The following is a 17858-nucleotide window of genomic DNA, read 5'->3' on the forward strand; positions in this document are numbered from 1 at the left end:
GGCATCAATCTGAAACAAGTACCTCTCTTCTGCGACAACGAAAGCGCCATCAAGATTGCCAACAATCCAGTCCAGCACTCGAAGACAAAGCACATTGAAATTCGTCATCACTTTCTCAGAGATCATGTCATGAAGAAAGATATTGACATCATTCACGTCAACACTGAAGAGCAACTGGCAGATATCTTCACAAAGCCCTTGGATGAGAAAAGGTTTTGCAAGTTACGGTGTGAGCTAAATATCTTGGAATCCTCAAATGTCCTGTAATCAGGCACACATCCTAACACTTATGCATGTTGATGACTTAGATGTGCAACACACGAAGTAAAGTATATCTTCAATCAATGAAGACTTACATTCTGAGTGTGAATACATTAACGTGGAATTTGACTTCGGAGCGCCACGATAATTGTGCGCCGTGTCTGGGTCTAATACTTCCTATACGGTGGGTAACGCCACCACCAAATTTCTTGGTTTGAAGTGTTTCACTCATGGCGTTATTGTTGCAATGTCTTCGCATTTGGTTTGTCTTCAATTTCAACTTATCTTCATGATTTACTTCACTATGTGATTTGATTGCTTTCTGATATATATATACTAGTATTCTGTCCTCTACAGCATTCACTTATAGCTATGTCTTCCTTGTTGAATCTTTTGAACTAAGTGAATGTGATCGGACCCTAATCTCTCTATGCTTTCTATCTCAAACTCTATCTCTCCAAATCATATGCATTCTATTGAAACTGTCGAATGTCTTCTCTGCATCCTTGTCAGCAGAAGACACAGAGACAAACATTAAGTCTGTTTTAAATGATTCATCCTTATTGTTTGAAATCCGGAGAAGCCGGAACAACCATCCGACAAACCTGGCGGGCGTGGGAACGTGGGACAACTCTGAGTATGTTGTATGCTTGCCACGTGCCCCTCAGATGTGAACCGCCAGGGGCACCTGCGTAATTGCACTATGCCGCACACTTCCTTATAAATACATGTCCCCTGCGGTAAAGAAAACCTTCTTCCACCTCTCCACCTCGTCAAAACCCTAGCGCCACCGCTAGCTCTCGACGACGCCGGCGACGAAGCGCTTAGCTGCCGCGACTTCTCCGACGCCGTCCTCACGCCGGCCGCGGACATCGTCCTCTCCGCCGCCGCCGTAGGTGTCCTCCGTCGCCAAGTTAGGGCACGGTGGATTGAACTGCTCGGTCTCCTATTCATCCCATCTAGCAGTTCTTCGTGTGGTAAATATAACTCTATTTTTACCATCTTTTTGATCCTCAATGATTCATCCTATTTACCAAAATTGGTTTCTGCCTATACAATGTTAGATCTATTCTGTCTGCATCTCATACTGCCTAGTATATTCACTTAAGCTTCATATCTAGTTAGATTCCTCACTTGTACTTATTCACGGATTCGTACAAATCTGGAACCAACTCTCAACATATAAGTGAATGTCTTCGCATCATGAGGTCAATGTCTTCAAACTGATTTATCTTCAAAATCTTCTGAGAATGCATATGACCTCTTCCCCTTCCCTCGCATCTCTAATGCTGTCACAGGTACATGTCCGTGGGAGAATCCCTTGGTTCTCATAGTCTGCATTCGTTTGCAGAATTCTTACAGCAACACATTAACTCTCCTGAAGCTAGTTCCTGTTTGTCCAGCAAGCGAAAGCCTTTGAAGCCTTTGAACGTATTGAAGCCATTCAGTTTGAAGTTCATGGCTGCAGAGAAATCAGTAAGGAAGGGTGGCAGACAGCGTCGAGGGGGAACATCAAAAGATTTGCCTGATGACCTCGCAGAAATTTACAAGACAGATCCTGAAGAGGATTATAATCAGCGCAAGACACGAATCCAATGGATTCGACGATATTGGGCTGAACAATGGTTCAAATACAAGTTCGTGACCCAGGAATACGCTGAGAAGAATGCTATCAAAAGTCCTTGGGGTGATATTCTCTATCGAGGCCTTCCACCCAAGAACAGAGCTGAAGCTATTGCACAGGATTTCTATCCTTGTATGGTCCGTGGACCTCAGCCTGAAAATGCCGACCCATCATCATTGCTCTGGTGTCGTGACGATAATCTCTTCAAGCGCAACTTCCAGCATGCAAAGGCATCGGCCAAGGAAAACAAGAAGTCATTGGGATTAGACTTCAACCCTGGTCCCTCTGCTCCCCGTGCTGACGGCTCACGTGATGCAGAACCCAATGTCATCGGCCCCTTTTCAAACCTTGATGGCCTCATCACTTACATCTTGGTCCAAGGTGCCAGAGTGGATCATTCTGATAATGATGCTGACACTGATGAAGCCCCAGCTCCTCCTCCAAAGCCGCATAAGCTAAAGAAGACTAAGGCTTCACAATCAGCTGCACCTCCAAAAGCTTCACGTGCGAAGCCACTGGCCACTGCACCTCCTGAAGACAGTGTGCAGTCTGAAGATCTATCACGCATCTCCAAGAAGACGGAGAAGAAAAAGAAAATCGTCAAGAATACTGATCAGACATTGACTCCTGCTGCCATTCTGCGTGAAGAGCACATTGATCTGTCCAGCGATGACGATCTTGCAGATGATGCTCTTGAGCAACTGATCAAGAGCAAGGAAGAAGCAGAGATCTTCAATAATTTGCCTCTCTTTGATGTGGCAATCATCCATAACTTCATTGATGAGTGGTTTGACACCCCAAATCTCAGCTTTGATGATCTGCAACTTCCCATTGGCCTCAGCGTCTCCTTCAATGGCGCCATTGCTTCTGAGCTAGCTCTTGCTCAGCGCATCGTTGAACTGAAGCACAAGATCGACTATGAGAAAGCTCAGTTCAAGAAGCATGTGGCCAAGCTCAGCGTGCAAGATGTCAAAAACTTCAAGATCATGCTGCACGAGCTCAAAGAAGCCTTTCACAAGAAGCGCGAAGAAGCTCGAGGCTCTCGAGAGCGCATGAAGAGTCTGGCTGACAAGTGTGTGCTAGCATACAATGAGGCTGAGAAGCGAAAGGCTCTTGGTCGTCCTGGCATTGACCCCAGAATGGCTGCAAAGAAGAAGAAGCTATCAACTGTCCAATCTGCACCTTCAAGGCAGGATGAACCTCGCATAGTCTTCCCAAGCAGCATGACTGGCTCGAAGCCAAAGGTCATGTCAACCGCTTCTGAACTGAAGAAGACGAGGGCTGCCGAGGCTGAAGCCAGAAAAAGGAAAAACACAGAAGCCTCTGATGTTGCTCCCTCCAAGAAGAAGCGCAAAACCAAGAAGAATCGGGTTGCTCCCACAGAGCCCTTAGTTGTTGAACCTATCTCAATGGTTCGCCCTGCATCTGAACACCAAGAACGACGGATGATAGTTCATGAGCCTGCTTCCACAGAGGCTTATGAAGCTGAAGACATTCCAGCAGTTGATCCCATCGCTGCTGAAGACATTGGTCACCATGACAATGTTGAAGATGATGAAGTTCTTCCTCAGATCGAACACAACTTGGTATCATCGCCTGTTCTCACGAACAGCGAAATCATCAGCATTGGTCGTCCTCTGACGCCAATTGCTCAGGATGCATCATGGGCTGATCACCCACAACAACAAGACTCCCCGAGTACTCCCCAACAACAACAAGTCACACCACCTGTGCAAGAAGAAGAGGATGAGGCCCAGCCAACTCCATCTCCAAAGGCGTCGCCTGTATTACAAAGGCTTCGCAAAGGACCAAGGCCTCAAGTCCCTCTTCCGAGCGTTCCAGAAGGAGAAGTGCACCACCAATCTGTTGCACGTCAAGTGTTTCCAGAAGCCACTCCAACTGTGAATGTCTCCGTGTCTGAAGCCAAAGCTGCTGAAGACAATCCGGCTGCATCAGCCGATGACGAACAAGAAGAAGAACGTGTCCCTACTCCCCCCATTACTGAAGAAGTTGTTCCTGAAGTGAACGTGCCAGTGCCAGACCCTCCAGCTCATCAAGTGGAGGTTGAAAATCTTGAGGCTGCCACCACCAACACATATGAAGCCCATGACGTAGTCATGGCTGAAGCAAGTGTGGAGCCTGCACCAACCAATATGCCAGAAGTCAATGCTGCAACTGCTCCTGAAGCTTCTGTTGTGCAGCCTGAAGCCACTGTTGTTGCCACTGCTCCTGTTCCGCCACCAAGGCCCCATACAATTGAGCAAGCATACAACCATGGCCAGCTAATCACTGTCAGATGGCCCGTTCTGGTCCCTCCGCCTAATGTCTCTGGTCCTCAGTTTGATTATCATATTGAGCATAGGCCTCAGGTCCAGAAACCAAAGCCAAGACTGCCAAGGTTCCCAGGTACTGCCACCTCTACAGGGTCCTTCAATGCAAATGGCTTCAAAAGCCACAACACCTTCTTTGACAGCGCAAAGAACCCCTACTCAAGGCCAAGAATATCATCTGATCGTTTCTGGAGTCATCAGCAGCGAAGCTATTACTCCTGCGTTCTGTATGATCAAGGGCGCATTTTCCCTCATATGCGCCTCGACACTGAAGCCATTGCTGGACTGCCATGCTTAGAAGAAGCACTTGACTGCTTTCGTGATGCAGGTCTGCTCAGCTTTGTGACAGACAAAGAACATTGGAATGAGGAACTTTTGCTTCAATTCTATGCTACCCTCCACATTCGCGGCTACAACAGGGATACAAAGACATGGGTTCTCGAGTGGATGACAGGAAATGTTCATCATGAAGCCAAAGCTCTTGACATCATTGAGCTTACAGGCTTATCCACTCCCGGAGAGCTGTACGAACCTGATTGTCAACTCCACCGCAATGCACTGGAGAGCATCTTCCATAAGCCAGAACCCAACATGAGCCAGATGTTGAGCATGATGAAGCCTTTGCCACATGACGCTGAATACCCAAAGGAGTTCTTTGTTGATGACCTTGAGTATCTGCCTCGCACAATATATCACATCATCAGGCGGACTCTATGGCCTATCAAAGGGCATTCATCAGCTGCAAAACTTGAAGGAGCCATGAAGACATTGGTCTTTTACATCCTCAATGGCATCAGCTTCAATGCACAAGAATTCTTCCTCCGGCAACTGGCTGCGTCTGGATCTGACCTTTTTGGCCTGAAATTCTATGCTCCATGGGTCATGCGCCTCATCAAGCTACACTCTGCTATCAACTATCAGCCCTCTGCTCGCAATCATCTGATCTTTCTACCAGAGGTTGATATGTCAGTTGAAGCCATATACCCTGAGCCTGCCAAGAAGCCTCTTTGTCTTCAAAATGCTGAACACCAAAGCTTCACTTAGCCCATGGAAGGAGTCCAAGCAGTAACTCGTGTCTATCCAATGGCTGGGAACACTCGTCTGCCTCATCGTGCGCAAACTGAAGCTACTGAGAGCACAATTGCCCAAAGGCCTAAGAAGCGTTCTCGCGTCCTAAATGACCGAGAACTTCTTTTGGCCCTGCATCAGAAACAAGACAAGCATCACTTCTGGCTCAAGCGACAGATGCAAAGCCTCTTGGTGGACGTCAATCGCATTCGAAATCTTGCCACCAAGAATGCCTTTGTCACTCACGAGACCTGTCAGTGATCATGGAAGAGTTTGACACTGCTCAGTGCTGAAGCAGATCTTCAAGACAATGGCTTCACTGAAAGATTCAAGTTTTACTGCACTCCTCCACGGAATGCTGTCCTACGTCGAACTCCATCCCTTGAAGACTCTGACTATTCTTCCTCCGCGGCAACTATGAATGCCAAAGTGATCGATGATGAAGACGATGCTACTTCACCGCCCCCTACTTCTGCACGCATCGACACTGCACCAAGTAACGACAACCCAGCTGCTTCAGCTACTCCTCATGAGGACGAGTAGATGCTCTATGTCTTCAAACCTTTTTGGTCATTACTGACAAAAGGGGGAGAAGCATATGAGTTTGATAGTCTTCAAGCGGGTTCATATGGGCGGTTGCTTTATATTTTGCCTAGTGATTACAACTCTTGCTTTTGATACATTTCATTCTTTAAGTTGTAACACTTAAACTCGATGGTTGTCTGCTACTTATTTTCTTTTCCATGTGCGATGATAACTTCCGCACTTAGATCATTCTGCAGACGTCCATTTTTCATTATGCATGTCACTCTCTTAGTTATATCATTTCATGCATGATGAATTATCTTCATAAGTTGAAGAGGATCTCCACAAGTACAACCTGCCATGTGCATTGGCATTCCAAAAGCAAATTACTTATATGCACATCTTCAGGGGGAGCCTTTGCCACTTATGAAGACAATACCCTATCCTTTACAATTTCACATACTTTATCCCCGTTGAAAACTTCAACTAGTTTGTCATTAATCACCAAAAAGGGGGAGATTGTAAGTGCATCTAGTGCCACCCCTAGTTGGTTTTGGAGTATTGACGACAAAGTTGGTTGAGGGACTAATGCGTTTGTGAGAATTGCAGGATAACGCAGGTAGTGTCCCTCATTGATTCGGTTTACCTACCGGAGATGACCCCTAAAAATGTATGAAGACATTGACGACAATGGTGGTATGTGAAGATATTCATATTGAAGACTATGACATGAGAAGACATTGAGTGAAGACTATGGAGCGCGAAGACTGTGTTGTTTCGTTGTTTCCTTTTCTTCTTTGTTGAGTCATAGGAACCACCGTACTGTTAAGTGGGGTCCAAGTGAACAAAGTCAGAATGACTGAAGTGATGCTCAACCCAAATCCTATGTCTTCGAGCGAAGACAATGAGAGCAAATCTTATCCAGAGCTGGATGAGTCAGCTTTGCTTGTAGCCCAAGTAAAGTTGCCGTGTGTGTTTGAAATCTGACCGTTGGAACACGTGTCAGTTCCTTAGTGACCCAGGGTCATTTCGGACATATCAGGTCGGGTTGCCTTGTGGCTATAAATAGCCCACCCCCTACACCATAAATTGGTGGCTGCTCAGAGTTAGTTTACGGCTTTTGTCGTTTGAGAGCAACCCACCTCGAAGCCTTTGAGAGAGAGAAATCCTTGCGAGGACAAAGCCCAAACACCCAGAGCCAAAGAGTGTTAGGCATCACTGAAGTCTTTCTGTCTGAGTGACCTGAAGACTTATTACACTTGAGGACTGTGTATCCTCCAGCCGGTTAGGCGTCGCGTTCTGAGCATCCAAGAGTCATTGTGGATCGCCGGTGAACGAAGTCTGTGAAGGTTCGGAAGTCTACCTTGAAGACTTACCAGAGTGATTGGGCGAGGACTGTGTGTCCTTAGCTCAAGGGGAATAAGGTGAAGACGCGGTCTTCTGAGTTGAATCTCAGCCTCCCTAACCAGACGTACAGTTGTCACAGCAACTGGAACTGGTCCAACAAATCCTGTGTCTTCAACAAGTGACTGGTTCTATCCTCTACCTCCCTTTACCTTGAGTTTGTCTTCGTGAAGTCATTGCCTATTTGTCATACCTGTTTGACTTCATTGCTTGACGACTATCGTTGGTTGGCTTCATACTATCTTCCATCCTAATCCTTACTACCAAGCTACTATTAGTCTTTGTACTTTCACATTATTGCATACTTGACTATGGTTTGCTTGTTGTAGTTTATCTTCCACTGCATATCAATTAGGTCATTTCTATTGTTTGTCTTCGAAACTTCCATGTTTTGAAGACTTTGATAAAAATCGCCTATTCACCCCCCTCTAGTTGATAACTAGCACTTTCAAGATCCTTTTGCTCTCCCACGCATTGATCAGATCATTGATGCGACGGCGGGTTGTGAGCGTTTAAGTTTCTTGGATGCCTATTCAGGTTATCATCAAATCAAAATGGAAGTTAAGGACCAGGAGAAGACAACCTTCATCACTCCCTTTGGAGCCTTCTGTTATGTTTCTATGCCTTTTGGGCTTAAGAGTGCCCAGGCCACTTATCAACGCTGTGTACAGAATTGTCTTCACATTCAGATTGGGCGCAATGTTCATGCCTATGTTGATGACATTGTAGTAAAATCTAGGAAGAAGGAGACATTGATAGATGATCTCAAGGAGACCTTTGACAATCTTCAGGTTTATAAGATCATGCTTAATTCGGACAAGTGTGTCTTCGGTGTTCCGGCAGGCAAGCTCTTAGGCTTTCTGGTGTCCAATAGAGGCATTGAAGCTAATCTGGAAAAGATCAAGGCGATTACATCTTTGGCTAAACCGGCTTGTATTAATGATGTTCAGCATCTGGCGGGTCGAATCGCAGCCCTAAGCCGGTTTATTAGCCGCTTGGGAGAGAAGGCGATCCCTCTATATCAGATGTTGAAGAAAACAGACACTTTTGTCTGGAGTGATGCGGCTGATGCGACATTTGAAGACTTGAAGCGGCAGTTGGCTGAACCGCCGATCCTTGCTGCTCCGGTTGACAAGGAGCCCTTGTTATTATACGTGGCTGCTAATGCCCGTGCTATCAGTGTGGCCATTGTGGTTGAGCGCAAGGAGGCTGGGAAGGAATATCCGGTTCAACGACCGGTTTACTATATCAGCGAGGTGCTTATCGAGTCAAAGCAAAGATATCCGCATTGGCAGAAGCTGGTATATGGAGTTTTTATGGCAAGTCGGAAGCTCAAGCAGTACTTTCTAGGCCATCCCATCACAGTGGTCAGTTTTGCTCCTTTGGGCGATATAATTCAGAACAAGGAGGCAACTGGCCGGGTTGCAAAGTGGGCAATTGAGCTTGGTCCACACGGGTTGAAGTATATGCCTCGAACGGCCATCAAATCTCAGGGGCCTGTTGACTTCATCAATGATTGGACCGAGTTATAGGCACCAGAGGACAAACCGGATAACACATACTGGATGATTCACTTTGATGGATCCAGGCAATTGGAGGGCTCGGGGGCTGGAGTTGTCCTTACTTCCCCCCGAGGTGATAAAATTTGTTATGTTCTCCGCTTAATGTTTCCTTGTACTAACAATGCAGCTGAGTACGAAGCGTTACTCCACGGTCTCCGTGTAGCCAAGAAAATGAATTTAAGCCGAGTACGATGCTTTGGAGATTCTGATCTGGTGGCCCAGCAAGTTTCTGGCACTTGGGATTCAAAGGATCCACTCATGGCGGCTTATAGACGTGAGGTGGATATTGTGGCGGGTCACTTTAAGGGTTATCAGGTTGAGCACATTGACCGGCACAAAAATGAAGCAACAGACGCTTTAAGCCGACTGGGATCTCAGCGTAAACCGGTACCACCCAATACCTTTTTAGATATCTTGCATAACCCATCTGTTAAGTTGCCTACAGAGGAAGATTTAGTTGCTCCTGATCCGGAGACCCAGTTGGTCGCCGCTTTACATGACATTCCGGATTGGACGGTTCCATATCTGGCGTATATGAACCGGGGCGACTACCAGATGATGAAGTTTTAGCCCGACAGATAGTCCGGCGATCCAAGTCTATGGTTATTCACAATGGCGAGTTACACCATTGCAGTGTGTCAGGCGTATTCCAGCGTTGTGTCTCCCCCGAGGAAGGTCAAGAGATTCTACGTGAGATTCATGAAGGGGATTGTGGTCACCATGCCGGTTCAAAGTCTCTGGTGGCTAAAGCTTTTCGTCATGGGTTCTACTGGTTGACAGCTCATGCTGATGCGGAGGATCTGGTAAAGCGGTGTGATGCTTGTCAGAAATTTTCACGCCGAGCTCATGTTCCGGCTCAGGAACTACGGATGATTCCTATCACTTGGCCGTTTGCTACTTGGGGGCTTGATATGGTAGGACCTTTTAAGCGATCCAAGGATAAGAAGACCCACCTGTTGGTGGCGGTTGACAAGTTCACTAAATGGGTTGAAGCGGAGCTTGTAAGCAAGTGTGATGCAGCTACGGCGGTTCAATTTCTCAAGAAGATCATCTTCCGCTTTGGCTTTCCACACAACATCATCACGGACAATGGCACAAACCTTTCTAAAGGTGAGATGGAGGACTTCTGTCAGAGAGAGCACATCTGACTTGATATAGCATCCGTGGCTCACCCCTAGTCCGATGGTCAAGCGGAGAGAGCTAATCAAGAAATTTTGAAGGGTATCAAGCCCCGGCTCATGGTTCCCTTAAAGCGGACGCCGGGTTGTTGGGTCAAAGAATTACCTTCTGTGTTATGGAGCATTAACACCACCCCCAACAGATCAACAGGCTAGACACCTTTCTTCATGGTTTATGGGGCAGAGCCGGTCCTCCCAAGTGATATTCGTCATGATTCGCCCCGGCTTGCCAATTATGTTGAAGCGGACAACGAGCAAGCACGTCAGGAGGCGTTGGACCTGTTAGACGAAAAACGAGACATGGCTTTGGCTCGTTCGGTGGTTTATCAGCAAGACCTGCGGCGTTATCACAGCCGCCGGGTTAAAACAAGAACCTTTCAAGAAGGCGACTTGGTGCTCCGACTCATCCAGGATCAGACCGATATGCACAAGTTATCCCCACCATGGGAATGGCCCTTTGTGGTCAGCAAAAATCTGCACAACGGATCATACTACCTCATTGACGTTCGAGACAACTCACACAGTTCTGAGGAGGAGAACCGGCGGCCGTGGAATATAGCTCTCCTCCGGCCTTACTATACCTGAGCCATAAGCTTCTCTTATGTACATATTTCGACAATGTATATATTATGATCAACATAATAAACCGGCATCCTTTCTATAAGCAGGGCCTTTGCTGTTTTTTCTCAAATATCCTTTGAGTTACATGGGTGCTTCAGTTGACAAAGCAGAGTACTACCTGTTAAACCGGCTATCATGCCACAATACAGCTTGGGAGCTTCACACCCAAGGGGCCAAAGAGAGTCTGGATGCTATGCACAGCTCAAACATAGGCACCCAATGAGCACAGCTCACAAAGTTACTTGGGGGCTCTTTTTGCCCTGCAACATAGAGTTTGAAAAGACCCTTGTAAACTACTATCAAGCACGGCTTGGAAGCCTAGTGTATTCACCTAAAACCCCGGGTTAACCTACCTTCATCAAGTAAGCCACTCCTATCCAGGTAATCCTGGCACGACCCACCGAATGTTTGACAAGTCAATCTTATACAGACCCTGAACTTGTCAAAGTTAAAACGACGATTGGTTAGTTGGAGGTCCATCTTAAAAGGCTTTGCAAAATGGTTTAACTTAGTGGCCTGGCAGCCCATGAAAAGCCTCGAATTTGGGCCTGGCAGCCCTTGAAAAGCCTCGACTACATGGTTTTTATTTGCTTTTTGCCAAGTTTTTACTCTTTGACAAACTTGTCTTGAACCGGTGTCTATTGACCCGGTGGGGCTTTTCAGTCATCATAATAACCCGGTGTTTGTTAACCCGGCTTGGTTTTCAACTACAAGTTGTCATACCATACTCATTATTAAAGCGGTGTTTGTTAACCCGGCTTGGCTTTCAACTACAAGTTGTCTGACCATATTCATTATCAAACCGGTGTTACAAAACCCGGTCTGGCTTTGACTACACATCGCCAGTTTGATCATCTGGTGTTCATCGTAACCTGGCATGAATTATTACACACCAGCACTGCATGGTGGGTGAGGGAGTTCCGGACTAGGGGGTGTCCGGATAGCCGAACTATCATCATCGGCCGGACTCCAAGACTATGAAGATACAAGATTGAAGACTTCATCCCGTGTCCGGATGGGACTTTCCTTGGCGTGGAAGGCAAGCTTGGTGATACGGATATGTAGATCTCCTACCATTGTAACCGACTCTGTGTAACCCTAGCCCTCTCCGGTGTCTATATAAACCGGATGGCTTTAGTCCGTAGGACGAACAACAATCATACCATAGGCTAGCTTCTAGGGTTTAGCCTCCTTGATCTCGTGGTAGATCTACTCTTGTAACACACATCATCTATATTAATCAAGCAGGACGTAGGGTTTTACCTCCATCACGAGGGCCCGAACCTGGGTAAAAACATCGTGTCCCTTGTCTCCTGTTACCATCCGCCTAGACGCACAGTTCGGGACCCCCTACCCGAGATCCGCCGGTTTTGACACCGACAATGGTGCTTTCATTGAGAGTTCCTCTGTGTCGTCACCGATAGGCTCGATGGCTTCTTCGACCATCATCAACGACGCAGTCCGGGGTGAGACCTTTTTCCCCGGACAGATCTTCGTATTCGGCGGCTTCGCACTGCAGGCCAATTTGCTTGGCCGTCTGGAGCAGATCGAAAGCTACGCCCCTGGCCGTCAGGTCAGATTTGGAAGTTTGAACTTCACGGCTGACATCCACAGGGACTTGATCCTCGATGGATTCGAGCCACAGCCGAGCGTGCCGCACTGTCACGGCGAGCATGATTTAGCTCTGCAGCCGGACAGTACCCTGGAGGCCGCACTCGAGCCCGCTCCGATCATCAATTCGGAGCCGGCGGCGCAGGTCGAGGACGGATGGCTAGACACCGCCTCGGGAGCTGCAACCTCTACGGCGATAGAGCCGAACAATGACCTTGTCCCTCATGAAGCCCGTGACTCCGAGGCGCCGGACTCCTTGCCGGACTCCGAACCTCCCACGCCCCCTCCAGTCGAATCCGATTGGGCGCCGATCATGGAGTTCACCGCAGCGGACATCTTTCAACTCTCACCTTTTGGCGAAATCTTGAGTTCGCTAAAGTATCTCTCGTTATCAGGAGAGCCCTGGCCGGACTGCGGTGAGGACGGTTGGGATGCGGACGACGAAGAAATTCAAAGCCCACCCACCCACCCACTTGGTAGCCGCTGTCGATGATCTAACCGACATGCTAGACTACGACTCCGAAGACATCGACGGTATGGACGAAGATGCCGGAGATGACCAAGAACCAGCGCCTACTGGGCACTGGAAAGCCACCTCATCATATGACATATACATGGTGGATATCCCAAAGGATGGGAATGGCGAAGAAACAGCGGAGGATGACCCCTCCAAGAAGCAGCCCAAGCGCCGGCGTCAGCGGTGCCGCTCTAAATCCCGCCACAGCAAGAATGAAGACTCCGGCACCAGAGATAATAATACACCGGACAGTGCCGAAGACAACCCACTCCAGCAAGATGCAGCGCAGGAGGACGGAGACGCCAGCCCTCATGAGAGAGCGGCAGAAGAAGAGGTAGAGGATTATATGCCTCCCTCCGGAGACGAGGCAAGCCTCGACGACGATGAATTCGTCGTGCCTGAGGATCCCGCCGAACAAGAGCGTTTTAAACGCAGGCTTATGGCCACGACGAACAGCCTCAAGAAAATGCAGCAACAACTTAGAGCTGATCAAGATCTGCTAGCCGACAGATGGACTGAAGTCCTCGCGGCCGAAGAGCATGAGCTCGAATGCCCCTCCAAAAGCTACCCTAAACGCAAGCTGCTCCCCCGATTAGAGGAGGAAGCGTATGAACCCGCATCACCAAAAGACAATACGGCTGACCGACCACCCCGTGGTCGCGACAGAGAGGCCTCTAGGCCCTTCACTAGACCCGTACCCCGGCATCGCTCGAAAAGCACAAGGCCACAGGGGAACGCTCCGGACTTGCGAGATATATTGGAGGATAAGGAAAGACAATCAAGATCGATCTGTGGATCGCGTGGGCGCCCCACGGTACGTGACAACAGCCGTCGCGCCGGACACAGTAAGTCCGGCCGGGTCGAACAAAACAGACAAAGTTCTTTTGAGCTCCGTCGTGATATCGCCCAGTACAGATGAAGTAATGGATCATCAAATCCCCGAAGGGTTTAAACCCGTGAATATCGAATCTTACGATGGCACAACAGACCCCGCGGTTTGGATCGAACACTATCTTCTTCACATCCACATGGCCCGCGGTGACGATCTTCACGCCATCAAATATCTCCCCCTCAAGCTTAAAGAACCAGCCCGGCATTGGCTTAACAGCTTGCCAGCAGAGTCAATTGGGAGTTGGGAAGACCTGGAAGCCGCATTCCTCGATAACTTCCAAGGCACGTATGTGCGACCACCAGACGCTGATGACCTAAGCCACATAATTCAGCAGCCAGATGAATTGGCCAGACAATTCTGGACACGGTTCTTAACCAAGAAAAACCAAATCGTCGACTGTCCGGATGCGGAGGCCCTCGCGGCCTTCAAGCATAACATCCGCGACGAGTGGCTGGCCCGACACCTGGGATAGGAAAAGCCGAAATCCATGGCAGCCCTCACATCACTCATGACCCGCTTCTGCACGGGTGAGGATAGCTGGCTAGCACGCAGCAACAACCTCAGCAAAAATTTTGGCAGTCCGGATTTCAAGGACCGAAATGGCAGGTCGCGTCGTAACAAAAACAAGCGCCGCATCAATGGCGACAATAGTGAGGATACGACAGTCAATGCCGGATTCAAAGGCTCTAAACCCGGTCAGCGGAAAAAGCCATTCAAAAGAACTACTCCGGGTCCGTCCAATTTGGACCAAATACTCGACCGCTCGTGCCAGATACACGGCACCCCCGAAAAACCAGCCAACCACACCAACAGGGACTGTTGGGTATTCAAGCAGGCAGGCAAGTTAATTGCCGAAAACAATGACAAGGGGCTGCATAGCGATGACGAGGAAGAGACCCGACCGCCGAACAATAGAGGACAGAAGGGTTTCCCCCCACAGGTGCGGACGGTGAACATGATATACGCAACACACATACCCAAAAGGGAGCGGAAGCATGCACTCAGGGATGTATACGCGATGGAGCCAGTCGCCCCAAAGTTCAATCCATGGTCCTCCTGCCCGATCACTTTTGACCGAAGGGACCACCCCACCAGCATCCGCCACGTCGGATTCGCCGCATTGGTCTTAGACCCAATCTTCGATGGATTTCACCTCACCAGAGTCCTGATGGACGGCGGCAGCAGCCTGAACCTGCTCTATCAGGCTATAGTGCGCAAAATGAGCATAGACCCCTCAAGGATTAAACCTACCAAGACGACCTTTAAAGGCGTCATACCAGGTGTAGAAGCCAATTGTACAGGCTCAGTTACACTGGAAGTGGTCTTCGGATCCCCGGATAACTTCTGAAGCAAGGAGTTAATCTTCGACATAGTCCCGTTCCGCAGCGGCTATCATGCCTTGCTCGGACGTACCGCGTTTGCAAAGTTCAACGCGGTGCCGCACTACGCATACCTCAAGCTCAAGATGCCAGGCCCTCAAGGAGTCATCATGGTCAACGGAAACACTGAACGTTCTCTCCGAACGGAGGAACATACAGCGGCTCTCGCGGCAGAAGTACAATGCAGCCTCTTAAGGCAATTCTCGAGTCCGTCTGTTAAGCGGTCGGACATAGCTAAGCGCGCCCGGAGTAACCTACAACAAGACCACCTGGCACGTTCCGAGCACGCGTAGCAGTGCGGCCCCAACCCCAGCCCCTGCAAAACGTCAAAACAGGTCCTTCGCGTACACCATTACGCTTTGAAGATACCATGGGCATGGGGAGAGGGGCACGACCACGATAAGCCCAGACTGCGGCTCAACCACACCAGGGGCTCTCAAGTGTGTCGTTCTTTTTTTTTCTTTTTACCTTTTATTTTTTACCTACTGAGGGAGTTCCGGACTAGGGGGTGTCCGGATAGCCGAACTATCATCATCGGCCAGACTCCAAGACTATGAAGATACAAGATTGAAGACTTCGTCCCGTGTCCGGATGGGACTTTCCTTGGCGTGGAAGGCAAGCTTGGCGATACGGATATGTAGATCTCCTACCATTGTAACCGACTCTGTGTAACCCTAGCCCTCTCCGGTGTCTATATAAACCAGATGGCTTTAGTTTGTAGGATGAACAACAATCATACCATAGGCTAGCTTCTAGGGTTTAGCCTCCTTGATCTCGTGGTAGATCTACTCTTGTAACACACATCATCAATATTAATCAAGCAGGACGTAGGGTTTTACCTCCATCAAGAGGGCCCGAACCTGGGTTAAAACATCGTGTCCCTTGTCTCCTGTTACCATCCGCCTAGAGGCACAGTTCGAGACCCCCTACCCGAGATCCACCGGTTTTGACACCGACAGTGGGAGTTATCAATACTCAAGATTTGGGTTTTCACCCTTCATCCAATCATAGTTGGTAAACGAACTAAGTGATTTAATATCACAGGTATGATTTATTTCATATTTCTATTCAGCCTTAGTAATAAACCAGGCTTTGTCTTGGCATTATGACCCGTCCGGCGGCAAACCGCTCGGACAATTCTTTTTATGCAGATATCCGGAATGCATGAAATTATCAAAGTATATTTAAGCACAGCAAATATCCTGGCGGATCAATAAAGTCATGCATCAGTACCATAGATCAAAGTATTTTAACTAGCCTATTACAAGGCGCTTTGAGGCCCAAAATAATGATTGTTTTTACACAGAACAAAGTCTGTGACAATAACCAGATTGCCGAATCAAGATTCATCATCGGGTTGACGTGATGTTGATGGATCTTCAGGCGTCGGTTCAACCCCCTCCTCTCAACCCAGTGGCTGGAAGTCAACGGTGGTCTAGTCAATCCGGGGTAAAGCTTGAAAGACAACCTCTTCACTTATAAGATTCGACGGTTCAACGTCAGGAGCATAAGTGTGCTTACGAATTGGCGGAATAAGATTCTGTACTTCCTTCATAGCAGTGTCAACTCGATGGTTGTTGGCATCATAGAAGGACCGGTGCGAAGTCAAATTCACCTCTTCAGCCAACTGACTTGCTACCGGACGCATCTCCTTGGTCAGGGCCTTGAGGGCTTCATTATCGAATGTTAATCCATTTTCTTGTTCATCCGGATAGCCCTTGGCGATATCAACTGGATCCAGGTCAGCTATCCATGATTTGGCACGAGTCAGCGCTAGCAAAGCGCCCACTCTGGCAGCCGATCGCTTCAACTCCTCTATCCGAGCAGGAGTCATTGAGAGCCTAGCCAAGGTATCCTTGATCATGGTGGGTGCCGGTTTGTTGTACGAAGCTGCAGAAATGACTCGTTGTGCACCAGTATACAATTGCTCAATCAATGTGTATGCTGCCTTCAACTTCATCCGCATATCTGCGCCTAGATTAGCAATGCGATTTCTTGAAACGGTTTTGAAACTTAAATGTTAAACTGGCAGAGTTGAAGATACTTCAGAACAGGATATTATAAAGTACTTACCAAAAACTGCAGCTATCATGGCATTCACTTGATGTTTTAGCCCAGCCATCTCTTCCTCCACCAGTTTAAGAGCTGCTTCGGCGTCTTCAGCCCGCTTCAACAAAGCAGCCCTTTCGGTTTCCCAGTTGGTGCATTCATTTTTGAAGCCATCCTTCAATTGTTCCATGGTTGTCAAAGCGCCCTTGAGCTCCTCTTTGGCTTTAGAGGTATCTTCTTGCTAGGACTTGATGTTTTCTTGAAGATCGGTGATTTGAGATTCTTTGTTATTTATATCAGTCTGCAAAAATCAGAAGAGGAAGCTATTAAAATTACTCTCAAAGTCCCAAGCACATAACAAGTTATACACTTGGCACTTGGGGGCTAATGCGGATTGCTTCTTAACATAGAGATCTTCAAGTCCCATGGCTCAAAACACAATATTAAGCTTGGCACTTGGGGGCTAATGCACAATTGATCAGTTCAAGGTGAAGGCAATTGACAAGGATAAAATGCTTAACAGAAAGTCCCGGTTTGTCTTCAAGAGACAAACCGACCCTTGGTGGCTACTCAGTTGAAGTACTCTTGATCTTGAAAAAGTCCCGGTTTATCTTCAGGGGATAAACCGGCCCTTGGGGGCTACAATGGAGGTTTTATACAGAACAAGGCAAATTTAAAGTGTTTTGAAGATTACCTCATAATGTTCGTTCATTAAGTTCACTAAACCGGCCTCATAATCCCGGCTTGTATAGAGGCGGTTTAAGAATCCGGAATGGAGCTCGTCGGCGCTAAGGTTAATAAAGTTGGATAAATCGGCCTTCCCTTTTCCCTTGGCCA

The 17858-nt window shown here is 48.0% G+C and overlaps 1 pseudogene; it reads right to left on the reverse strand.

Moving 5' to 3' along the window:
• Window positions 1-17211, reverse strand: part of LOC123039102 (phosphoribosylformylglycinamidine cyclo-ligase, chloroplastic/mitochondrial-like) — a 62743-nt pseudogene extending 45532 nt beyond the window's left edge.
• Between the last annotated feature and the right edge of the window lie 647 nt (window positions 17212-17858).

This window comes from Triticum aestivum, chromosome 2B, assembly GCF_018294505.1.
Source record: "Triticum aestivum cultivar Chinese Spring chromosome 2B, IWGSC CS RefSeq v2.1, whole genome shotgun sequence".
NCBI classification, from domain to species: domain Eukaryota; kingdom Viridiplantae; phylum Streptophyta; class Magnoliopsida; order Poales; family Poaceae; genus Triticum; species Triticum aestivum.